The 25,699-nt window shown below is 44.5% G+C and overlaps 1 protein-coding gene across 2 annotated transcripts in view; it reads left to right on the top strand.

Moving 5' to 3' along the window:
* Positions 1 to 2,887: 2,887 nt before the first annotated feature.
* CSGALNACT1 (chondroitin sulfate N-acetylgalactosaminyltransferase 1) overlaps positions 2,888 to 25,699 on the top strand; it is a 326,878-nt gene continuing 304,066 nt past the window's right edge. The window contains exon 1 of one of the 2 annotated variants that reach the window (XM_026485711.4): positions 2,888 to 3,004. The gene's annotated coding sequence lies outside the window, so the exon portion shown is untranslated. The remainder of the gene's footprint in view (positions 3,005 to 25,699) is intronic. The other variant, XM_057303517.1, reaches the window with a different exon arrangement.

Genomic DNA, 25,699 nt, shown 5'->3' with positions numbered 1-25,699 from the left:
ACATTACTAGCACATTATGAAGGTGGAAGTGCCTTTATAATATGCTTGGAAATTCTGATAACATGTTCTGATTCCTAAATTATTATGTTTCTGAAAATGTTTATATAAGAACCCTGCAGCTAAAAGCTAAAATCCATGTAGAAAACTTTTTTTAATTCAGTCTTAACAGTTGGTTTTTAACATCTAGGTCTGGCGTTCAACCTATTTATTCTGGTCCTGTGGTCTTTGGAGTTTAAAGGAACCCATCCTCCTACTGGTAACAGTGTCAATCCTTCAAGGTGTCATTACAGAACGGGAGCTGCGAGGCAAGCTGGTTGTCCTTTTCCCTCATTCACTGCTGGTTCTACTAATGAAGACTAGGGCTGACTGACTGACCCTGCTTCGTAATAGTGGCCCCCAAAAGGATAATCCAAATAATATCTACTACATAGTAATTGAAATAATATTTACTTTTCTAGTACCTCCAGAAAAATGTATTTTTAAATTTAAAAAAAAATTTTAAGATTTATTTGAGAGAGAGAGAGAGGGCCCAAGAGAGGGGAGAAGGGCAGAGGGAGAGGAAGAATCCTAAGTAGACTCCCCTCTGAGCTTGGAGCCCAACCCGGGGCTGAAATCACATGACCCTGAAATCACAACCCGAGTCAAAATCAAGAGTCAGACACCCAACTGACTGAGCCACCCAGGTGCCCCTAGAAAAATGTATCTTTTCTCACATTATGCTCTTAATTTTGTAGTTTTATCACTTTTCAACTACCTCAATAAAAGTTCTCTAGGGAAGATGTTTTCAACTACCTTATTTTTTCATGTACTAATTATTGTCAGGAGGTACCTAGAGGCACCAAATGCTTAGCTAGCTTTGGCTTGAAGACTTTTGACATATAGACATACTGATACATATTATACGTACATTGCTGCACTGATATATTTGGAAAACCTCTTCAGGTACCTTTACAAGTATGTCATGCGCCCCTAAAGGAAATGTAATTAATCCTGAAGTGATTTCCCTTTTTCTTCTAGATGACAAGAAGAGAGACGGTTGCAGCCATGATGTTGCCTCTTCCACCTTCCCCAGCCCAGTCTCTGCGAACCTAGACTCTGAGTCCACGAGTTTGCCAGCACAGCAGCCCTTCCTCAAGTCTTTGGCCCATCTTCCAAGCCCGATTCCTCCCTTAAGCCCTATTATATAGAGATTCTGGAGACGTCACTGAACAGAGAGATGGAAGAAAAGGAGGAAAGAAAATAGATGCTTTAGCAACCCCCCTATCAATACATAAGGTGTGGAAATGTGTCCGTGACGTCTGGAAAGGCTCTGAAGTGGTCACTTGATCACCCAGAGTGCTTGATTGTACAGGCTCTGAACTTTGCACAGCTCACCACTAACTGAACCCCCATGTGGCCCCTCCATCTGCACACTGGGGATTGTCTTATGACCTGCCTCACCAGGTTGCTGTGAGAGTGAATGGAGGAGGCTTGGCCAGTGACTTGCAATTACATGTACATGGACGCTAAGTTAGCCATTTATTTATGACCGCCATAACCTCGCAGTATTTTGGGGGCAGTAACAAGACAGACGCTATATTTTTCACTCATTTGAGAATGAATTCTTTTCCTTTCTGAAATCCCAGTTGAGTTGCTGTGGGGGCCTTATGTCACAAGGGTGAGTAGCCCACTCAGGGGTGCGGTGGGTACAGAGCCACCTGAAGTCCCAGGGCAGCATGGGTTGGAAGAAGGATGAGCCTGCTGTGTTAGGGAGTCCTGGTAGGAAGCAAGGCTTGCTTCAGGGATGCTTCCTGCAGGTAAATAAGTGCTTGCTGGCTGCTTGAGGACTGCCTATTGCCTCCTGTGCCCACAGGAAGTCTGGTGCCTGGAAACGTCCCACATGAGGCTTTGAGCTTTCTGCTGGTCAGGCGGTGGAAGGAGCACTGCACCAGGAGTCCTAGAATTGGCTTCTAGCTCTAGTTCTTCTATGGCCCAACCAGGGGGACTCTGCAAGTTGCACCTGTAAGTGGCGAGATGACCTCTTCCAGCTGATTCCTCCTTAGTCTTCTCCATTATAGTGAGAATTGGGGAACATAATACCCCCAAACTCTCTCCCCCCAGAGAAGTGCTGGAACACTTACAAATAAAAGGCCCCTGTGGCCCCTGAGGGTGTGTATGTTTGCGTGAGGGGCTTTTATGACTCCATAGACCACTTGCTGACTTCCGTCCTTCTCCCCTTTCCCCTCCTAGGCGTCGCAGTGGCCATCAGGGGTCCCTACAGAATCACTTCTCCACAGTGGTGGGGTCGCAGAGCCACAGGGTTTCTGACCTTCCCTGTCAATAAAGGTTCTCTAGGGATGATGTTATAAACTGACCAGGGCCGCAAAGGCACCGACTACAGGATTAATTCTCCTAAGTCCAATTTACAAAGTTTTGGTAAGTCAGCCGGCCCATGGAGGGGAGGGCAGCCCAGGGAGGGCAAGGGAAACAGAGGGAGGGGTCTGGGGAACTCTGTCCAGAAAGGGGGAAGGACCACGAACTTGTGGAAAGACACCCGACCACCCCTCCCCTGGGGTTCCGGCCGCGCCGCAGTGTCCCGGACCCTTCCCTCAACTTCTCCAGACCTCAGTGCCAGTCACCTGCAGGGGACCCCCGGTCTCCAGGCGTGCCCCCTGCAGAGAGGGGACAGGCTACCTCCAGGGCGCCCCGCTCCGACGGGGCAGAGGGACGCACTGCAGAGGGACAGCTGGGGAAGCGGGTGGGCGAGGCCAAGCGCGACCCCCGCTCGCCGGCTGCAGCGCAGGCTCGCGGCCCACGGGCTCCCACCCGGCGGCGGGGCGCTGGGGCTTGGCCGAGGATCAGCCCGCCCGCCGCCGCCGCCGCTCCCCGCCCCCCGGGTCCCTGGAGGCTCCGCGGCTGCCGGAGCGGGAGGTGGAGCCGAGCCCGCGGCGGCCGCGCAGGAGGGAAAGTTCGGCGGCGTTGGGAGCAGCGGGGGCCGGCCGTGCTGCCCGGAGGGCGCCTCGGGGTGAGTCGGGTCCCCTCCCGGGGCCGCCGGGTGTGGTGAGCCGCGCGGGGGCGTCGGTGCGGCTCGCGGGTCCGCACAGCCCCGCGCCGCTTCCTCGCGCTGCCCAGCCCGCGACCCCGGGGCGGCTCGTGCCGCCGGGGAGACGGTGCCGCGCCCGGCCTCCCGCCGTCCGCCGGCCGCGGGGGGCTGCGGGCGCCGGCGGGGGAGGGGGCTCGGCGCGGCGGCGGCTGCTGGGGCTGGGGCGGCTCGGCCCGGCGGAGGGCGCGGCGCCTTCAGGTGGACGCGCGAGGGCGCGGAGCTGGCCGCCGGGGAGGGTCCGCGGCCGCTGCGCACTTCGGCCACTTTGGCTTCGCCACCCCTTCTCGTGGCCTTTGCCTGTTTAATTGCTCTCTCGAACACCTACTGAAAAAGTAGCCTCACACGTGCCCGCGTGACTACTTTGCTGGTATTGGTGTATTATTTTTGCCGTGATGGAGAGGGTGGAGGGGGCGTGCCGAGGGTGGCCGGTGGGCAGCGTGCTCGCCTGCCTTGGAGCGGGGCCGCGGGGAGTGTGTCCGAGGGTCGGCGCGATCCGGAGCAAGTGTTTTGTGCTGTCAGTGGAGAGAAGCCTTTCGAGGGCATGGTCTGGGGGTGAGGGTTCTGAAGGGCCGGGAGGAGGAGGAAAGCGGTACAAAGAGAAGGCGAAGTTGTTTCCGCGACACTTCCTGCACCTGCACTACGTCGGTGATTTTGAAGTTATCTTTCCATCGATGTGCAAAGAAAGAGCGGTGGGAGCGGAAGAGATTTTCACAGCACTGTACATGCTGAAACAATGAGGCTTGGGAAACACGAATAAACGCGAGGGTGGTTATTTCGCAAACTCTACTCTTACTCTGATTTCAAAGTCTTGGAGTAGTTTTTACTTAAATGTCGTTAGATAGGTCTAGACAATAAAGATAATTAACTGCTCTCTCACATCTTTTTACTAGAAATTTAAATTTAATTCTCCCAGATTTCTTGGATTTTGTTAACACTGTTCATACAAGGTAGTCATAATTATTGTAGTATTACTTGCACCGTGAGCATTAATAAGCCCTGGGTGGTGCTGTCATGTTGCTAATTGGAAGGAGAAAAGTCTTTCAAACTTGGAAATAGAAGCATATAGGGGGGGAAAAAAAAGCCTTAGTCATAAATAGTGCCTTGAACAAGTGTAATAGTGCTTAATAGGATAGGGGATCCTGTATCTTGTTCCCAAAGAATGTCAGTTCCTGGAAAGCAAGAGATGGCCCCTACCCAATAAATATTTAATAATTCTTCTGCATCGAATTACCATACTATACGTTCTCTAAATTATACAGAATCGAAATGCTTTAATTCTGTTCATCTTTGTGTTCCAAATCTCATATGTCTGCTTGCAAGCTGTATTAATGGGGTTCAAAGGAAAATCTCAAACTTTGGGATTCACCAAGTTACAGCAAAGGGAACATTTGCTTTGCCATCCCAGGTACCTGGGCTCCAAGCAGCCTCTCCCGTTTATCAAATGTATAACCTTGGGCAAGTCACTTACCCTTTCCCAGCTGTAGTTTCCTATTTCGTAAAATGCCAATAATATTCCTCACCTTATGGAGGTATTAGGCGGAATGAAATAGCATTTAGGAACTTATCCCGCTGTTTGGAGCACACTAAATACTTCGTAAATGTTGTCTCTTGCCTTTGTCTTCCTTTATTTTCAAGAATCCCCAACACTGGTATGTTTCAACATTTTTTTTTAAATTTAAAAATCCTGTGCAATCTTATTTTCCATTCGTGCATTCACTCAACCTCCTTTTGTTGAAGAGCGTCAGATGCTGTCCTGCATATATATTGAAAGCGAGGAGCTGACCCTTCGAGGCTGGGGTGGGCAATACTTCAGGTTTTCAGGTTTTTCCTGTGGGTAAGAACCCATCACAAGGGCATATGATGGTGAATTGTACTTCCCAGTCCTCATATCGTTCTAGCTCTGTCCTTAACATGATTACGTTGAAGAGAAATAAAAGGAAGCTGTGTGAGGCGCTCATCTCTCCTGTGTACCCTGTTTTCATGCCCAGCTCTGTGCCTAGCAGCGCGTACAGGCTTCAGGAGATGCAGAATGTAGTGAAGTTATATATATATATATATATAGTCCTGATGAAAGGACCTTGGGATTCTAAATGATGGCCCTACTATATATTAGGGCTAATAGAGGTTATTAAAGAAACAAAGCTTAGGTAGACTTTATTACCTATTGATTTTGCCCTGGTGATAAAGCAGTCTTAGAAAACGTATAAAGCCAAGTTGGAGCAGCAGCTCCACCACTAGGGGCCTCCTCTGCATAGTGTATCACCCCGGGCTGGCATTTATTGCCATTATTCTGTCCTTTAAGGTAGCAAAGGAATTAAACTTCCTCGGTTCTTGACATGGAATACTTTATTACAAAAGGGCAACCCTGTGTGAAAAGCATTACCAAAGGCCTAAAAATAAGTGAAAGCCATCTTAAATGATGGATTTGGTACCATTTTAGAATCGCTTTAGAGGTTTAAAGGAGATTTAAGGATGGGCTTTTTACTTTGCACGTTCTTATATTCAAATATATGATTTTTAAAAAACTTTCTAATGAAGTAAATATATGATTTTGTTAGTGTAGCTTCAAGTTTTTAGGTATGTCTTTGGAGAAGCTTATTTTTTTTTTTATCTTTTAATGTGTTTAAAATTGCTCTATTTCCTAAATAGATACTTGTAGTCCTAACAATAATAAAAGGTGTTTCTCAAGGAATGTTATCCTGCTAGTAGAAGCTTCTGGTGTCCCTTTCTTCCTTTCTTTCTCTCTTTCTTTCTTCTTAAAAGAGGGCCACGTTAAATTCCAGCTTTAAGAAATATGTTTTATTGCATTCCAAGATGCGTCATTGAAAGGCACTTTTCTTCTGTGAGTTTTTGAAAAGATTTCTTATTTCAAAATTCTAATTTGAATGAAGTTAGTCATTGAGACTGTTGAACAATTCAAAGGTGTGTTGGTGTTTTTGTCAGATGTAATTTGCTATTTGGTAGAAAAAAATACTGAAAATATATGTAAGCACACATTATTACTGAAAATATTGCCATATTGTTTGCAAATGAATAAGAGAATATTCCAGATTTTCTGTGAAATTTAATTATAATGGTAAACTAAACACCATCAGTCTTTAAAGTAAAATTAACAATAGTTAGAAAGGAGTTTGGAGCATTGCATTATAGGCCCAAACTCTTATCAAGGAGTTTCTTCTCTTAGCAGAACACTCTAAGTTAAAAAAATTATTGGACATCCTGGGGCGCCTGGGTGGCACAGCGGTTAAGCGTCTGCCTTCGGCTCAGGGCGTGATCTCAGCATTCTGGGATCGAACCCCACATCAGGCTCCTCCACTGTGAGCCTGCTTCTTCCTCTCCCACTCCCCCTGCTTGTGTTCCCTCTCTCGCTGGCTGTCTCTATCTGTGTTAAATAAATAAATAAAATCTTTAAAAAAAATTATTGGACATCCAATTCTGATTTTTACATGGTGGAATTTTAAAACAAGGCAATCTGTTTTTCACTGTTTCTCTTCCAAGGTCTAAATCTGGACTCTTTAGGGAACTGCGTAAGAGGAATAACTTTTGTGTAAAGGTCATAGATAATTTTTATTATCACTTTTCTTTGATTAAGTGAAAGATGTTTGGATTATTTTTAGGATTACGAGCATATCACAAAGTTACACAGATCCTGTCTGCATAAACTGATGCTTCTCCGGAACTGGAAGAGTATTGTTTTCACCCTCACACATCCAGCTTGTGAGGGTGTGGCGTCCCCCTGTCTGTCCTTCCCAGGCTGATACTGGGTCTAAACCACAATGATAGGTATAGAGCTATATCCAGGATGAGGGGTTTTAGTTTGGGCAAGAACCCCTGAGCTGACCGAGATTATAGATGTTTGAGGTGGCAGGAAATGAACGTCTTTATACCTGGGAGTCATTTTTAGGAGTCTTTTCTGGGGAGGTGCCTCCTGGAGGGACAGAAATGGTAACTGTTTGCTAGAGTTTGCAGTGCAGTGTTTGGAACCTATCACTTACTGAAACATTACCTTGCCACACACGTAATTTTTGTTGTTGTTTTTAGACAATGCAAAATACAACATTTGGTTATCCTGGGGTCAAATACGATATTTTGTTTCATTATCGCACACAGGGACATTTGAGTTGATGTAGGAAGAGGGAAGTAGGAGGCGGGAGGAGGTGGGTGGGAACTATTTCTACCCAACATTAGGGCTTGCCTTATTTTCATGTTCCCACCTGGTACATGGCTGTGCAGCTTAGTAATACGTGTTGTTCACTGGTGACTTCGGGGCATACTCCTCTACTCTGTTATGCAATTACTGAAATGATGACTTGGGTCCTGGGTACTCTCAAAAGTGACTTTCTCCTTCTGTCTTCCATTTGTTAGAGATTTGCTAAAGTGGACCACCCCATGCCAGGGTATATGGCACGGTAAACAGAGAGTGGACTGGACTTCAGCCCCGCTCACCTCCTGCTGGGCACAACTGTGTGTGATGCTCTTGTCTGGAAAGTGGTTCGAACAGTGCCTGGCACATAGTAAATATCACTGTTGGTGGTTATTGTTATTATTTTCATATTGCTGATGGTATTGCTTTCAGGGTAGATCGTTTTAGTACCACAGTCTGGAGCAGATGATTTAGGTGAATTTAGTGCTTGTAATAACATTTGCGAAGGTAAGTGATTCATTTCAGGTTTCTTGTCGCACTTCCGTTATAGTTCTCCTCAGGTGATAAAAATGGCTAACACTTAGGGGCACTTACCCACACAGCAGCTGCTCTGCTAAGTGTGGGCCGTGAGTCATTCATTGAATCAGCACAACCACCTTAGGAAGCATGCACTATTAGTATTTGCAGTTTACAGGTGAGAGAACTAAGGTTTAGAGGTGTATTACTACCCCAGGTCAGTTTGTGAGTTCTGTGCCTGGGCCTTGAGTTCATACCTGCCATGTCTGGCTGTACGACTTAAGCTCATAACCTCTGTGCCATCTTTGAGGACGCGGAGAAAGGGGAGCCCTCTTGCACTGCTGGTGGGAATGCAAACTGGTGCAGCCACTCCAGAAAACAGTGTGGAGTTCCTCAAAAAGTTAAAAATAGAACTACCCTAAGATCCAGCAATCACACTACCAGATATTTACCCAAATACAAAAATACTAATTCAAAGGGATATATGCCCCCCAGTGTTTATAGCAGCATTATCCACAATAGCCAAATTATGGAAATAGCCCGTGTCCACTGATTGATGAATGGATAAAGAAGATGTAGTGTGTGTGTGTGTGTGTGTGTGTGTGTGTGTGCTTGTGAGAGAGATAATGGAATATCACCCAACTATAAAAAAGAAGGAAATCTTGCCATTCAAGAATATTTACCATGACATGGATGGAGCTAGAGAGTATTATGCTAAGTGAAATAAGTCAGTCAGAGAAAGACAAATACCATACCATGGAATTTAAGAAACAAAACAAATGAACAAAGGGGAAAAAAGAGAGGTAAACCAGGAAACAGACTCTTAACTCTAGAGAACGGACTGCTGGTAACCAAACGGGAGGTGGGTGGGGGGATGGACACGAAAGGTGACGGGGAGTAAGGAGGGCTTGTTGTGATGAGCACCAGGTATTGTATGGAAGTGCTGACTCACTGCATTGTCCACCTGAAACTAATATTACACCGTATGTTAACTGGAATTTAAATAAAAACTTAAAAAACCCTCTGTGCCATCTTTTCCGGCATGAGTACTCACTGCCTTGGCAGTCCAGAAAACACGTGAGCGTTCCGAGGGTTAACAAAATGTGAAAACTTTGATTTTCCTTAGATTATTGTATTTATATCCATTTCTGGATATAATGGAGCAAGATGACAAATGAATTTTTATCAGGAAGTCTGCTTCAGCACTTTTTTTATTTATAGATTTTTGTGTGTAGTTTTTTCTAGTAGCTCAAAATACAATACAATGTGGTACGACTCATTTCTGTACAACATTTAACTTCCTATCAAGGCACTTTGCAGGCGTGTTATAAGCAGAATATATGAATAAAATCAAGTGTGTGGGTTGCAGAATATTAAGGCGTGAAGGCTGGAATCAGCCATTCATGCATCCATTCAGCACATCCTCCTTATTCGCCCCTTAGATGAAGGTGCTCTGCAGGACACCACAAAGGTGGCGAGTTGTGGAAGACAGCTTGGAAGGCAGTGGAGAGGAAAGTGTTTGAGCCTTGGGGGCCAGGCAGTCCTGGGCTTTGAATCCCAACTCCACCACCGACTGACTGGGGCTCCTGCTCCCACGATTGAACATCTCTGAGGGCTTAGTTTCTTTGTGTGCATAGTGGGGGTAATAATACCTTATAGGCTGTTGCAAGAATTAAAGGAGCTGTAAAGAGAAGGAGCCAAGCCACCAGAGGTAGTAGGCACTGGTACGGATAGCGGTGCTCTTCCCCTGCTTCCTTCTTTTCTTTTTTTAAAGATTTATTTATTTGAGAGAGAGAGAGAGAGAAAAAGGGTGCATGAGTGAGCCTCTGAGCAGGGGGAAGGGGCAGTGGGAGAGGGGAAGCAGACTCCCCGCTGAGCAGGGAGCCCATTGCAGAGCTTGATCCTAGGATCCTGGGATCATGACCTGAGCTGAGATCGAGTCGGACGCTTAACCGACTAAGCCACCCAGGCACCTCATTCTCCTTCTTTCTTATCTCTTTTCGTTGTTTCCCTTTCCTCTCCTCCTGTTCCCACCCCCTTAGAGGGGGCATGGTAGAGATAAAAATACCTAAAAAGGAAAAAAAAAAAAAGAAAAAGTATCTAAATTTAAGGTAGACTGTGATGAATTCATTTAAAATGTGACTTTCTGGTTCTCCCTCTTGGGGCCTGGGACAGACCTGCTGTTGGGCGATGCGTGAGCGGCTGCCAGTGTAGGGTTCCTATCACATTGGGTTGCTACACGGGTGGCCAGAAGAGGATGAATTCCAGGAGGCAAAGGCAGCTTGGAGCCCAGGATAGGTGCCTATGCTGTAGAGTAAGGGGTCCAAGAGATGAGTGTGAGACTCTTTTGGGGAGTAGCTGAGAACTCAGGTCTCATGAAAATTAGAACAAGCCAGAGGTGAAACTGGAGGTGGGTTGAGTTGAAAGGGTTTGGGATCTAGGTGAGAGCAAGGCACAAACATGAGCAGCTTGTCCTTGAGAGGCGTGAGGTTGAGTCATGAGGCTCAGAAGTGTGGCTCTAGGCTGGCTGGGCTCTGCTGCAGAGCCAGGAGGAGGTCTGCAGCCCTTCTCTGTCCCAAGTTGGTGCATTGCCTATTACATGCTTCTAGCTCCTTGGTCTCCTACTGCAGGGTTTTTCCAAAAGCAGTGCATCCTCTTTTAGCAAGAAGCTAAGTCAAAATTATTAGTTGTTGCCAGTTCAGCTCTCGATCTTCAAGAGGTAGCTGAAATCGCAGGAAAATAAGCTTTTTTTTTTTGGTTCCAGTTGGAGCTGTGGTTATATACACCCAGATCTTTTTCACAGGAAGGCAGGGAGCCAGGTGCTCAGGGCCCAGTATAGAGTCCTGCTGGCATTTCTCTAGAGTGGGCTGTGTTTTTAAGATCAGGGAATGTTTTTAGAGAGATGTTCCTCGTGGTTTTATGATAATGAGCCGCCTTGTTTGGTGTCCAGGGTAGATGCTGTGTGTGGTAGGGAGGGAATGCGGGTTTTACAAAATCATTACAGTTCGGGACTGTCTACCTCAGCCAGGGGCAGGAGGCCTCGACTCATTATTTATTATGCGTTGGCACAGAGACATAAACCAGCCCTTCTGTGAATAAGCAAACAGAACCTGCCCAGGTGCAAGAGAAGCTTGATTCAGGGTTTTTTTAAAAAAATGCAGAACATTTAAAAACAGTATCGAATTGAGAACAGTCTGTTTAAAGCAAGTTACTGCAATTTTCAGAAGCCCATTTTATAGAATGAGTAGAGTGTATTGAAATGAACAAGCAAACTTAACAACAACAACAACAACAGAAGGATAGCTTAGTGGGAAGAAGAATAGCCCTTGAAATGAAATGCAAGTTAGTTCATATGGTTCTTGGGAAGGTGAGGAGAGTGAGGGTATGTGCAGAGCACTCTAAGTCAGAAAGTGCAGGAACCGGTGAGCTGAATGAGGGAGCAGCCCCTGAGAATGGGGTTGGCGGTTGGAGTCCATTCACCCAGCTTTGCAGCTCCGCTCTTTCTTCACTGTGTGATCTTGCCCAAGTTCCTGAGTTCCTTACATCCCAGTTTTCTCATCTATAAAACGAGGTAATAGTTCTTATTGTATTGGACGGTCTGCTGATTGATTTACGTAACTATGTAAACCACTTAGCACATGGTAAATACTGCATACCGGCTGTTATTACTACAAAGGCCCCCAGAAAGGAAGCATGGAAGAGAAAAGAAGGATCAAGGAGCATTTGGGAGACTAGGAGGAACAGTCTGTATCTGCCCTGGAACTTGATTTTTCTAATTCTACTCTTGGCTAGTTTTAATGTCTTAAGTTCTAGATGATTATAATCATAGATGTCTTGAACACCCACCATGTGTATGTCACTATGAGAAGATGCTTGGGTATGGACACCAAGCCCAGAAAACCACCTCTGGTATGCTTATGTAACTTCTAGTTTTATTTTTTGTTTATTTTTTATTTTTTAAATATTTTATTTATTTATTTGAGAAAAGAGCGAGCAAGAGAGAGAGCACATGAGCAGGGGCAGAGGGAGAGGGAGAAGCAGGCTCCCCTGCTGAGCAAGGAGCCCCACGCGGGACTTGATCCTGGGCTTGATCCCAGGACCCTGGGATTATGACCTGAGCAGAAGGCAGACGCTTAACCGACTGAGCCAACCAGGTGCAGCGTAACTTCCAGTTTTAGACTGAGAGGGGCAAGGCAGTGGCTGGGACTTACTGTTAAATAATGAATTCCTGCTGTCCCTTGGCTACTTTAATTAGATGTCCAAACGAGAGTAGCTGTCCTTTTCTTATTTCCCATCTATTCTATACATAAATGGATAGGAAATAAGTATTTCTTCTTGGGCCACCATAGATATAAGTAATTCAAAATACTTTTGGATATCTTATTTGCATAGAAATAAGATTTATTTAAATACCTCTGTGGTTACATAATGAGGAACCAAGGGAGGAGACTTGTGTTCTGGGGGAAATTCCTTGGGTGTACCTACGACCTGTGAGCTCTGGCTTCCACCTAAAGCATGTTCTTTGGTGGGAGGTTTCTTTTGTTTTTTCACTAAACTCATGGCCCATAGATTTCTGGGCCTGAACAATAGGAGTGAGGTCAATTTGAAGAGTGTGTGTATGTGTGTATCTCTCCTCCAGATGAAGGTGTTGACAAGTTGCTACAGAAGGAGACTAGATTGGTAGAGAAAGGGTTCCAGAGCTGACTCACTCTGTGGCCGTGAACACGTTCTTAATCCCTAAAGCAGGAATTTAATCATTGAGACTCAGGGGCCATTTGAATGCAAAGCAATGAAATTTATGGACTGTGAATGGATTCATTAATCCAAATAGTTATCGAAGCCAAAATCTGAGCATCTTGGGTCTTGAGTAGTCTCAAAAAAGGTTTTTCTTTGAAGAGAGTATATTGTTCAGTTAAGTAATTAAAAATCTTGAGGATGTTTTCTATGTGTATCCTTGGGAATACAGGAAAATTTATCCAGCTTCACTGGAATTATCTTTTTGTCTTCCTCTGAGAATGAGTCTGGACTAATACCTGGGTCATTATTAGTGTGGATAACAGAGACCATGACAGTACTTCTTTAGACCCTTTATACAGGGCAGGTGTCTTCATGTTCATTATCTGGGGGAAATGAGGTAGGAGTTGTAGGAATTAGAAGCTTTTTGGATTCTCTCCCACTCAAGACAGTGACCTCAGGAACTGACTGAAGAAATGATTTGCTCACTGACTAGCTGGACTATGCTTTCTCTTCCATCTTTTCAAGATGGTGAATTTTACTGATGGCCAAAGGGTGACCAGTGAGTATTTATACTTTCTACCAGCATGGGGAAGGTGGGAGGTGCTTGTTGGTCCTTTATAGAAACTTCTGGTTGCTGGAAGGCATGGGGAGGTGTTTGACCTGTGGCGATGGTCCAGCTTAGGGTGGAGATGCATGGGAGGCACCTGCTTCTTTCCTTTCCCTGGTCTCCATAAGTGACTAGTTATTCTTGGGGCAAATGTCATGCCAGTGGGAAATGGATAGGTAATACTGCTGCTCCTAATCACTTAGGAACGAGGGTCAGAGAATGAATGGAGAAGCTTCAAACAAAGCTGGGCATGTTTATTTATTTTATCTAGATGAACTGGAAACCTTTCAAATGGCAGTATCGCATATTTGAAAGGGACAGGTGGGCCCTGGAGGATTTGTACACTTCATTTAATAGTCTGGTTCATGACTTGCTGGAGTTAGAAGTCATGGGATTGACAAAAATACATCAACAGGAACAATGTCATCTCTAACACGATTTGGTCTAGCATCAGTATTTTGCAGAAATAATAGCATGTTAGAGAGCAGACTATTTCCATGTTTGCAGATGGACAGGAAGATGTCCAGAGAGGCAACGTGACTTATCTAGGTTGACCCAGCTACTTAGTACAATTCCATTGTTAGGAATGGAACTCAGGTACATTGTTCCCGTCATGCATCGTCATTAGGCACCAAGGCTAGCTGGTTGGTAATTTTAGGTGCCCTTACAATGATGCCACCTAAATACTGCGCATTCCCCGGGTTATTTAGAATCTGGTTATGGCAGTCCTACCGTGTGCTCAGCACTGTGCTCCGGGCTAGAGATGCATCAATGAAAAGACAGGGGTTTCTGACCTCAAGGAACTCACAGTAGAGTGAAATACAAAGAAGGGACTGTATCATCAAGGTACGGCTTAATGACACGCAGAACATCTTTCCTGGGGATAGTAAGCTCTCAGGGCCCACTGTGAGCCCAAGGGGATTGGTTTTTATTTCCTGCTGACTTGACAACATCAGAAATGGAAATCATGGCAATAAGCTTCATGAATCCAATTGACTCTAAATGCTCTCAGCTTCATCTATAAATATCCAGCTAGTGGATTAAAATGTGAAATCTTTTGTTCTCTGCACTTCAAATCCATGCTCTCTCTGGAAACACTTGGTAAGAATAGTTCTGGAGGAGTTTGGGGACACAAATAAAAAATGGGATTGTTTGTGCCAAAGTGAATTAAGATGTGGCTATGGGTATCATTGCAGCCAAGTCAGGGGTTGAAAAATGGTTTTTCAATTAAAGTGAGGCCCATTTCATCCCGGGGTTGCAGAAATGGCAGAAGGTTAGGAAGAAATCCACTCTGTGCTAAACACTATTTAAAGCACTTTATTTGTGGAATTTTTAAAAACCCATGCAGTAATATCTGAGGAACTGAGATTTATATCGGCTGGGTCAGATGACTGTGACAGGCATAATCAGCATTTGAAGGTAGATCTGTTTGCCTTGAAAGCTCCTACTCACAGGACTGTCCCCGTACCTCCCTAGGCAGATGGCACTACATGGTGGTGGGCACTGTCATTGCTTCTGTGTCCTCTCTGGATGAGTCTGTAGACTCTTGGAGCACAGGGATGGGACTTGACACGGTTTCCAGTATACTCCAAGGAGTATGTAGCACGGTGTGTAGGCGCAGTGGGTTCTCCGTGACTATGCCTGCAATGAACACATGCAGCAATTTAAAAGTCAACAGGGTGGTAAGCAAGTGGGTTCATGAGTGGGCAAGTTGCCTTCTAGGATCTTTGTATTTGCATGCAAAGCTGGCCTTGGGGAAACTGACAGATAACCCACCCTTAGACATCTCTATGATTTGAAGTTCATAAGTATGCCTGTTTTCAACTATATTCCTAAGTACTGTTTGCTTACTTCATGTTTTCTTAAAAGCTACCTATGAACAAATTATGTATTCATAATCTTGGGGCAGGCTGAGTGGATTTAATAGAGTCAGGAAGGCTTCCAACACATTAAGTGTTCTTGAACATAATAAAAAGGAGGATTAATTATCTAACTGAAAAGATTATAACAGAGATGTTGGACATCTTGACTCAGTGGGATTTTTGACAGCGGCAAAGAGTGGTTAGGAAAAGACAGCTTTGAGAAATAGCGAAGATGAGTTTTTTGAACTAAGTTATTTTATTAAATCTATGGTGTGGGTATACTTATAAGCAAGAGGACAGGACTAAATAATGCATAGAGTGTCTGGGGCTGGAGTGGTAATTTGCAAGTACATGGCTGGCGTTCACAGTTGGAGCCTGTGAGATTTTACTTTTAATGATGATACCTTTCCTGGAGCCATCTGTCTCTCTCTTTAATAAGCAATATTCCTTATCAGGTCTGATTTGTGTACATTGATTACACCATTATACTTGTTAAATATTAAAGCGTTTTTCCCCTTGTGTGAAGTCTAATTAGGCACAGTGTTCAGCGCAAGCCTGACGTTATCTTTCAGAATCAGCCTGGCCATCACCTACGATGCACCTTGGATTCCTGATCATTTGTCTTTCCCCTTCTATCAGAGTCCAGTGCACCAAGTACAGTGCCTGGAAGTTTGAGGAGGGTTCAGCACTGCTGAGCTGTTAAGAAGGGTCATACTACACGGCACTGGAGGAGATAATGCTAAGTGAAATAAGTCAAGCAGAGAAAGACAATTATCATATGATTTCTCTCATCTATGGAACATAAGAACTAGGAAGATCGGTAGGGGAAGAAAGGGATAAAGAAAGGGGGGGTAATCAGAAGGGGGAATGAAGCATGAGAGACTATGGACTATGAGAAACAAATTGAGGGCCTCAGAGGGGAGGGGGTTAGGGGAATGGGATAGACCGGTGATGGGTAGTAAGGAGGGCACGTACTGCATGGTGCACTGGGTGTTATACGCAACTAATGAATCATCGAACTTTACATCGGAAACCGGGGATGTACTGTATGGTGACTAACATAATATAATAAAAAAAAACTAAAAAAAAAAAGAAGGGTCATACTACAAAGATTATGAAACCTTTTAAAAATGAGTGGAGAAATTTATTATCTGTAATTTGCATGTTGCATAAATCAGGCTTCTGAACAGATATATCTGATAAAATTAATTTTACTAAATTAAAGAATCTTAAAATAGCTCTAAAGGATAAAAATACAAGTTATAATGATGTTTGGGAGAAAAGAAAGCCAGTCAGTAAGTAGTTGCATCTTCTACATACTACTGATAAAAAGAAGAGTTTCTGGTATCAGGCCACTATCACCTGAAGGGCCATGTGGTGATCCATTACGATCTTTTTCAACGTATTTCTTCTGTACAGTCTATCTCAAAAAATTTTTTTTGCATCATTGATTTAATAGCAAGCATTTAATTAGTACAGGGCCCAAAATAAGATTATTAATCAAATCCGATATCTTTGATAAGCTGTCTCACATCATTTTGAGACAACCACTGTCACGGATGTTGTCTTTTTTTTTTTTTTTTGAGGTCTTCATAGTACTTTCTTATTTATTGTTTAAATTTCTAAAAAAATCTTCAGTCTCCCATGAGCGTGCACAAACACACAGGCCCGCACGCACTCACATGTGTGATCTGGGGCTGCTGGGTATGAACCAGTTAGGAATGGGCCCAGTTTATTGCTTGTTATTCTCAGGGAGAAAAGCTTTCAAGCTGTAAGTTTCACGTGATGTATGCTATCAGGCTAATAGGTTTCTCCCTCTCAGTAGTCCCAGCAGCTCATGTTGGGGTTTTTGAAAGTGCCTTTATCCCTTTACCATTGCAGATAGCAGCGGCACTGCGTTCCATTTATGCATTGTGGAAAGCAGTCTGAATATCTCCTTGATGTGAGAATGTATTTTGAGTTGTTTTTGAATATAGTCAAATCAAAATGACATTTGGCTCTGGATTAAACTACAGATATAAAGATCAAAGAATGGAAGGAACTTAAAGATTTTCTGGTCTGAATTTTCTGCTCTCCGAATGGGGAAGCTGCAGCTCAGAGAGGCGAAGTGGTTCAGCCAAGTTCACATGGGTATTAGTGGCGGGAACTGGAGCTCTGTTGTGCAATGGCACTTTCTCTTCAGGACGGTCGGAGACCCTTGGCAGAGGAAGATGTCTGGACCATTTCCCATTTCCCAGGCCCTTCACAGGTATAGGGTGCCCTTGTCCTGGGTAGGTTAGAAAAGAGTTGAAGGAAAGATTGCTGCTTTACAACCAGCTGAAGACAGAGAGGCTATAATCTGAATTTCTCTGGCGTTACGGAAGAATTTACATTTTATGTTTACTAATTGGCATATTGCTAGAAACTGAGAACTCAGAGCCAGTGCCTGCCTTTGAGAATCTCAGCATTCAGTAGGCAGGATGGGAGACAGTTGTCCGGGGATAGCCAGGGGAAGGTCAGCTGCCACTGGGCCCGACTGGGGCTCAGCTGGTGAGTCAGGTCCTCTCTTTCAAAGGCCCAGAACCTTGTGTTTTCAGCCTGCAATGGCTATTATCAGGCCTTGAGTAAGTCATCTAACCCCATGCCCCAAGGTTGAGGCAGACCCAGCAGGCACGAGTGTTAATTTACCTTGACAAATAATTATGGTGATGGTTGATGACAAGCATGGGGGGTAAGCACGTGGGGTTAAGCACGTGAAGCCTAGCACATTTGGGTTAGACTAGCTGCCACATACTAGCCGTGGAACTTAAGCAGGTTACTTTACCACTGTGAGCCTCACTTGTTCTGTCTATAACACGGAGTAATAGCAAACATTTGTATTGTACTCACTGCATGACAGCTGCTCTCTCTGTGCTTTAGGAATGTTCTCTTATTTAATCCTCACAACAATGCCATGAGGTGCAGCTACCATTACTCCCACTTTACAGATGAGGAGACTGAGGCCCAAGAAGTTCAATGTATTGCTCAAGGTTACACAGCTCTTAAGGGTCAGAGCTTGGTGTCTGTGGCTATTTAGCACTCTCCTGTGCTGCCTCTCACTAGGATAAAGATTTTTGTGAGGATCAAGTGGGATAAGCATACAGGAAATAATCAGCTGTCATCGTGAGTCATAATAAGGCTAACATGGCCTTGATAACAACAACAATAAAATCTGCATGATCGGAACCTTCTTTTCCCATAGACAAGCTCCAGAGAAGCCAGAGCATAATCAGAAAGTTGCTTTGGCTGTGACAGAGGTAATGCAGAGAGAATTCAGAAGACTTTATAAAATGTTGCTGCCCTCAGTGTTGGTATCACCAGCGTGCGTCTGCCAGTGGGGTCAGCTCACTTGAATTTCTGGCCAGGACTGTGTCTCAGCTCCGAGGGCTTGCAGACTTCTTCTGCCACATGTAGCTCTAAGGTGCCAGTGAGCAACTCTGTAATGTTGTCCTGTCCCTGCATCCAGATAGAACTAACCACGACAGAAGTCGCTAAGAACAGCACTCCGATTCTTCGAGGAAATCTTTCAGCCACTTGTGGAAGTCATTTTTTGACCAGCTTCCTCCATTTTGTGTTGAGTTTACAGCCTGATTCTCAGAGTGCAGTCTTATCTGCAAATTACTTTGCTGTGGAGTTTAGACACTATTTTGTTTTTGTTCTTTTACATTCATAGGCTTTGAATAAATATATGTGTATGTAACGTGTGTGCACATTTTAACTTATAATAATAAAGTGAATAACTACCTAGATAAGCATCTAGAACATTCTCTTTGAAGCCCCTGGCATGTGCTTACTGGGCTTATTTCCTTCCTTTATCCTGCCCCCACACGCACCCAGGGGTAACTGCTCTTCCAAATATTGTATTGTTTCCTTGCTTTTCTTTACAGTTTTACCACAAGTGTGTGTCCCCACGTAATGCATTGTTGATGTCATAGGCAGTTGAGTTGGAAAGTTTGAGTAATGCCTCAAGATATACCAGATAGAAGTTGCTAAAATGAGTTGTGAGAAAGAGCAAAATTGGCATTTTCAAAGGAAATATCGGAACATCAGGTTCACAGCTCTTGAAAATCTTCTTCACTCTGAGGGTGTAAAAAGCATCGACAAAAGATTTGAAAGGGGATTGATTTGGAGAAGCCGCTGCTGTGAGTCTGCATCAGCCCCTTTTCCTGGAAGAAGGATGAGCTGGGGGAGCTGTCCCTCAGTCCCAGCCTGGAGAGAGGTCGGCCGGGGAGCTGGGAGCGCCGCGGACTGGCGCTGACTCCGGTGAGATGTTTTGGTGTTGTGGCTGAGCGGGGAGCAGCTGCGATAGGGCTACCCCCACTGCCAAGTTTGTTGGAGTGATTGTGCATGCTTCCCAGGGACCAGATGTGGCCCACGCAGGGATGGAGAGCCAGCCTGGAACCGTTCAGCCTCTGCCCATTTGGCACAGTCAGCAGAGAGATTATAAAGTGAATTTCAGTGGTTTGGGTGGAGGTGGCAAATGAAGGACTTGAATGCATCACTCCTATCACAAGGATTTTGTGGGGAGCCCCTGGAGAACCCACAAAACTACCCATAAGAGACAGGGACTTGGGTTTAAGTAGCTGCTGGTTCAGAGAATGTGAAACCCTCTGTACTAGGGAGGAGTTACATTTGCCTGCATATAAATGAAAGAACAATGGTAACACAAAATAGAAGTTTCTCTCGCACATAGCATAAGTCAGGGAAGAGGCAATTCATGCATGGGATGGTGGCTCCACACAGTTATCAGGAGCAAACCTCCTATTTCACTGCTCCCATGGCCCTGAATGTGGTCCTCATGCTCATGGTCAGGGGGAGCTGCTAAAGCTCCAGCCATCACATCAAGTTCCAGGCAGTTGGAGGAAAGGAAGGGCAGAGGAAAGGTCTGCCCCATCTCTTTTAAGGATTCTTTCAGAGTATACCACCCATCATTTTCACTTATAACTCTTTAACCAGAGTTCAGTCACAGGGTCACGCTTAGTTCTGAGTGAAGCCAGGAAATCCAAGCTTGTCGTGGGGTAGCAATGGGCCAAGCTTAAAGCTGGGCTTCTTTATGTAAAGAGGAAGGGGCTAATGGATATTGGGAGCCAGCCAGCAACCTCTGTCACTTTATTTTAATGGCAGTAGCAGTTAAGTAACAGCAGCTAGCAACCAGGGCAGGAAGTGGGTAGGAAAGATAGAGGCCGGCAGCCTGCCTCTACAGATCCTGGCTGGGGTTATCGGTGGAGCAAGAAGTCTTTCTTTCCTTTTTTTTTTTTTTTTTTTTTGCCTTACTTAAAGGGTCCATTAATATATTAACCTTTACATTTCATTTTCTGGATCACAATTGTGTTTTGTGACTTAAAGTAAATTTAGGACTTTGTTACCTGTAAGCGGCAAAGAATTATGGGGCCTGCTAGAATTTCTCTTGAGTAGCAAAGGGAAAATATACCCCCAAATATTATATGTATTTCAACTTTATAAGGTCCTTGTTATACGTAACCACTATCACCTAATACCCAGATCATGTTTAAATTTTTCTTATTTTGTAACTATCTGTGGTGGTGGGTGTTAATCGGACTTATTGCGGTGATCATTTTGCAATATATACAAATATAGAATCAATTACGTTGTACGCCCAAAACTAATATAATGTTATATGTCAATTATACTGAAAAAAAAGTGCATACTCTAACCTAGTAAGTCTGCTTATAAGGGTTTATTCTTAGGAGAGCATCAGACTCGTGTCTAAAGATAGAGGTAAAGTAGGAGAGGTGTGTGGGGGATGGGTGAAATAGGTGGTGGGGATTATCGAGGGCCCTCGTGGTGAGCACCGGGTGTTGGATGAGGTGCTGACTCACTATATCGTGCGCCTGAAGCTAATACTACAGGGCATGTTCATTAACTGGAATTTAAATAAAAACAAAAAAAAAAGGATATAGGTAAATCATGTTCCTTGAAGCCTTATCTATGGAAGAAAAATTCGAAATATCAATCGATCGGAAATGGTTAAAACATTATGGTACCTCCAGATAAAGGAATTATTATTAGCCATTAAAAAGGATGATATAGATGATTAGTGATGTGAAAATATGATTAAAATATATTGATGAGTGGGAAACCGGGGGTGTACTGTATGGTGACTAACATAATAGAATAAAAAAACATTAAAATAAAAAAAATATACTGATGAGTGAAAAAAAAGGATTTTCCTTATCTCAGAAAGTATCTGTTTGTTTGAATCTCGATGGCAAAAGCTGAGCACGTGTGTTAGGTGTACGTCGGGTGCGCGGAAGAGCATACATAGGTCAGCACGTGGTGTTCGTCTGTCAGCGGAAGGGCCTAAACCTCTCCGCGCACACAGCCCCTCGCGCGTTGGCTCTGTTGCCCTTAGACGAAAAGTCTACTTTGGAATTGTGGAGGGGGTTAGTGATAATGCATATCGATATCGAGCATCACGTGTCATACAGCTGCTGACTCCCAAATCAGAGAGCTCGAGACGGTGGAGTCTGACGTGGCGGTTATCCTGGCCAGGGAACTGCTTTATTCTTAGTAATGGGAAGTACAGGTCTTTGAAGTGAGAAATAATAGCATCTATTTTACGCTTAAATAGAATTTCACATTGACCGTTGGCAGAACGTGAGCTTTGGTGGGATCTTGTAACGGTAACGTGCCGGAAGGAGGACGTTTCGTGTTGAGAAGAATGCTTTATGAAATTGTGTATTTAGAATATATGGATAGGATTATTTTAATTTAAATCAGATATACTGGACACCTTCCTTAGAAAGCACTGCCCTGTAAAACAAAAGAAACAGAAAACAATCGGTTTGATAGGCTCGTCCTGCCCGTTCTCCCCAATTCTGTCCAGATGTTCTTCTTTTTGTCAAATTCTGTGATTAATCCTCAGAAATCCTTTTGCTGCTATTCCATTCCCCAATATGTCAGTATGAAGGGGTGGTTAAGAAGTAGAATCGTTTGAAAGTACAGGTACTTCACTGTTTAGTTATTTCTATTATATCCTCTTAATACTTCCAAAATGAATTTGAGGTGTCAACATGGTCTACTTTTAGGAAGAGCAAGCTAAGAACACCAACAAATCCAGTATGGTCAAAGTCATGTCACCAAACTTTTCTTCATAGGACGCAGTAATGCGGGCTTATACAGACAGCGATCCATATGGTGAGGCAGTGTATTTCACAGGGACAATTTATAAAGATCCACATACGTATCTTTTTTGCAACTTGATCTATTGCCAAAAGTAAAGTGTCTATGAATACTTCTTGCTTTTGGTATTTATTGTAAATTCTTGAACCTTGACATTATTTTTGTTGTTTATTCTTTTAACACATGCTCATTGAGCCTTTGCTATGTGCCCTGCACTGTGCTGACACTGGGGGAAAGCCACATAAAGACACAGCTGCCTTTTCCCCTAGTTTCAGGGTCAGGGAAATTTAATATCTAAGTGAAAGGTCAACTACTGCGAGTCAGAATTTGTTTTCATGTTCTGGTTTTCAGGAGATGGTACTTGGGCACAGCAGCTAATTCCTGTACGTGTGTTATGGCAGCTGGAGAATAGGGTTAACCACAGAGGACAATTATTGGATACACTGGTGTATCCTGGAGAAACACTCCTAAAAACTCGCTACTTTTTTTTATTTCAGGAAATTAGAAATAGTGTTTTTGAGTGCAGATTTTTCTTGTTAGCTCATGTCCATCAAAGACAGTAGGAAGAATACAATTAGCCATGATATTAGCTTATTTGAAAACATGCCATTTTAGTACACTAATTTCTAGAAGAGGGAGATCTAAGTAAAGCTAAGTTGATCCAGATTGCAATGTTAGCTTACATTACCTGATTCTCTTAGCTTGGAAGGTTTAGAATGGCTTGTAAGAAAGGGTTTGGCAAATGACTCTTTTTAAAAGAAACAATCTTATTTCTGTGTGCCATCAATGCCTTATGGAGATCCAAACTCTAATGTATACAGATCTGAAATGCTGCATGTCCTGACAACTTGGTTATTATTTGATTCAACATTTTAATTTATTTTCTTAACTATTCACCATGGCAACAATTTAAAAGAGATTCTTAATATAAAATTATAGAGGATGCTGACAAGTAAATATCTGTTGTGTGTTGATTAAGAATTAAAGCCGAGGCAAGAGTTTTCTTAAAAATTGTGGTGAAATATACATAACAAAAAATTTATCATCCTAACCATTTTTAAGCTTATTTTTATTACAAGTCATTATGCAGCACTGTGTTCTAGCTAGCCTGATGGAATGTTTTATGGAAAGGTGGCATCACATACTCCCTGGTCTTTCAGTTGTAAAATGGTGTGTCACAAACCCCCTTCTTGAGAGAGCGGAGGCCTTCCACTTCACCACACCGAGTCCCCGGGGGGACCCTTGGCAAGGTTAGTTCCCCGATGTTTCCATGGGTTCTCCTGCTCCCAAGGCAATCCGTTCACAGTCCCCCCAAGCTCCAGAATGTGTCCTGGTGGCATAAAGAATGCAGGAGGCCGGGTTCTGGTCTGAGTGTGGTGCACGGGGGCTGGTCAGCTGGCTTGGGAACTCAGGTTCCCAGTTAGCAGGGAAGTTCTGGCCAGTAGCAGTTAGGGTATAGTTTGCAGGATGATTAGAATGATGGAACACAAGAATTCCCTCAGTGTTGTTGACAAATACCAGCAATTTAAAGGACACGCTGCTCTAGGAATACGGTCGGAGGGCTGATCAGAGACTGTTTGAATGCTCCTGGGCCATGTGGGCTGTCACTCTTACTGGGGAGTCCATGTTGCTGTAGTCACTGGCTGGCCTGGGAGGGACAGCTGCCAGGTGCATGTCCAGAGCTCTGCACACAAGGACAGATGGCCGTCAGCTCAGAGCAATGACCTAGTTATTCCCTCTCGTGCGTCCGTCCACGTTACGCATTTTACTCTTTGCTCATTCTCCCATCCCCCACCTTTTTTAGTGGGTAAGGTCCATTCCGAATAGCAGCCCACTTCAACATTGTAATTCCAACCTCAGCGTGGACATAATACAAGTTTAACAATGCAGAACATTTTCAGTCACCCAGCATAAGCAGTTTCTCTATTAGCACTTTGATTGGAAGTCCTCCACTTTGCAAATTCTTAGTGATTGCATTTTCAAACCCTTCCACAGCCTGCCGGCGGGGGGGGGGGGGGGGGGCGGGGAGCTGTGCCCGGAGCCACATGTCACATGACCTAGTAGTTCTGTCCTGGGTCTTCATAATCCTTTGCAGTGTTTGGAACATTCAGATATGGGAATGGTGCGATTGTGGGTCTAAAGAAGGGAGTGTGATGACCTTAAGTGTGCTTTTGATTCTGCATTTCTCAAGGGAGGGACTTTCTGCTTTCCTAGAACCACTGCAGATGAGAGGTGTGATTGCAGGCTGGGGGATTGCTACGTATTCCGTGGCCACTATCAGGAAGATTTGGAAGGGTTCACCTAGGAGGTCTCCAGTCTGGTAGGCTTCCGCAGCACCCCCGCCCTAAGGTTTCTGCCTCTGCTCACAGGGGGTGGCAGTGACATCAGCGCCCCAGTCCTGCTCGTGTCATCTGAGCTCCCTCTAGGGAGCTGAAGGGTGTCAGGGGGATGAAAATAATGGCATTTCCCCAGTGCAGAACTCTGGGGACTTCTTTGTGGAACAGGGTTCAGCTCTTCCTCCTCACTGCTGCGGAGTGCCTCTCAGAAGGGGGCCCAGGAGACCCTTCAGGTCCTGGGTAGCGTGAGATCCCCCTTCTCTGTGTGGTCAAGACAGAAGGCAAGGGAGGGGGAAGGTGTTCCCATCACATTTTTAGGTATGTGCCCTGGCCTCCTGCAGAGCGCTGCTCCTGGGCTGGGTGGCTGAGGAGAAACACAGTGCTAGCTTGAAGAGAAAGGAGTGAAAGCCCGTCAGTTTGGCTTGGTAAGGCCCTCCGCTCCCCACGGTGGAAGGAACCTGCATCCAGGGTAGCTAGCTAGCTCTCTGATGCTGAAGCCCGTCCTCCAGACCCTGGGTCGTCCAGTCTGTTTGAATACTTCTGGGAACAGCAGACCCCTGCTTTACAAGGCAGTCCATTCTGAATCTGGGTGGCTTAGCCAGAAAGTTTTCCATGTGTTTTCTGCAGTTTCTACCCATTGGTCCTCAGTTCTGCCCCTTAGAGGCATGAAGGGCGGTGGATGGGAATGGGTACCAGTCTGCACCCAAGCACTATCTGGAAATAGGCACCCAGTGATGTGACAAGCAAACACACACACACACACACACACACACACACACACACACACACACGAATCAAGGAGCAGATACTCCTCTTCACCTCCATGTGTTATTTTGTGTTATTTAATTCTCTTGGTTTAACAGCCCAAAGGCTTCTGAGGGTTTGGATTAATTTTCAAAAGATATTACTTTCCTTCCTTGTGACAGTGGTACATTTCAGCTCACACTTAGTTGAATCCCATAGGTCAAATTTAACTGGCTTCTACCGTGATGGAAACATCTGTGTGATATTTTGTAAAAAGGAATAGAGGAAATTTGTGTTAATTGCCTTGGGGAAATATACTCCGTTTCAAAAAGAAAAGGAGCGGTTAAAAATTTTCCCTTGGTAAACTCATTTAGTAACATGACATTTGTAACCCATAACTCCTCAGAAACCTGGCGACTTGCTTAAAGGACAATTTTATTTTCATCTTATATTTCACCTTCTCCAAAGGCCCAGGCTCTGGGTCAGTCAAGTCCCCTGGGACCGAGAAAG

The sequence above is a fragment of the Ursus arctos genome, unplaced genomic scaffold, assembly GCF_023065955.2.
Source record: "Ursus arctos isolate Adak ecotype North America unplaced genomic scaffold, UrsArc2.0 scaffold_27, whole genome shotgun sequence".
Classification (NCBI taxonomy): Eukaryota; Metazoa; Chordata; class Mammalia; order Carnivora; family Ursidae; genus Ursus; species Ursus arctos.
The sequence above is the reverse complement of the archived record's forward strand: the minus strand, read 5'-3'. Positions and strand labels throughout refer to the sequence as shown.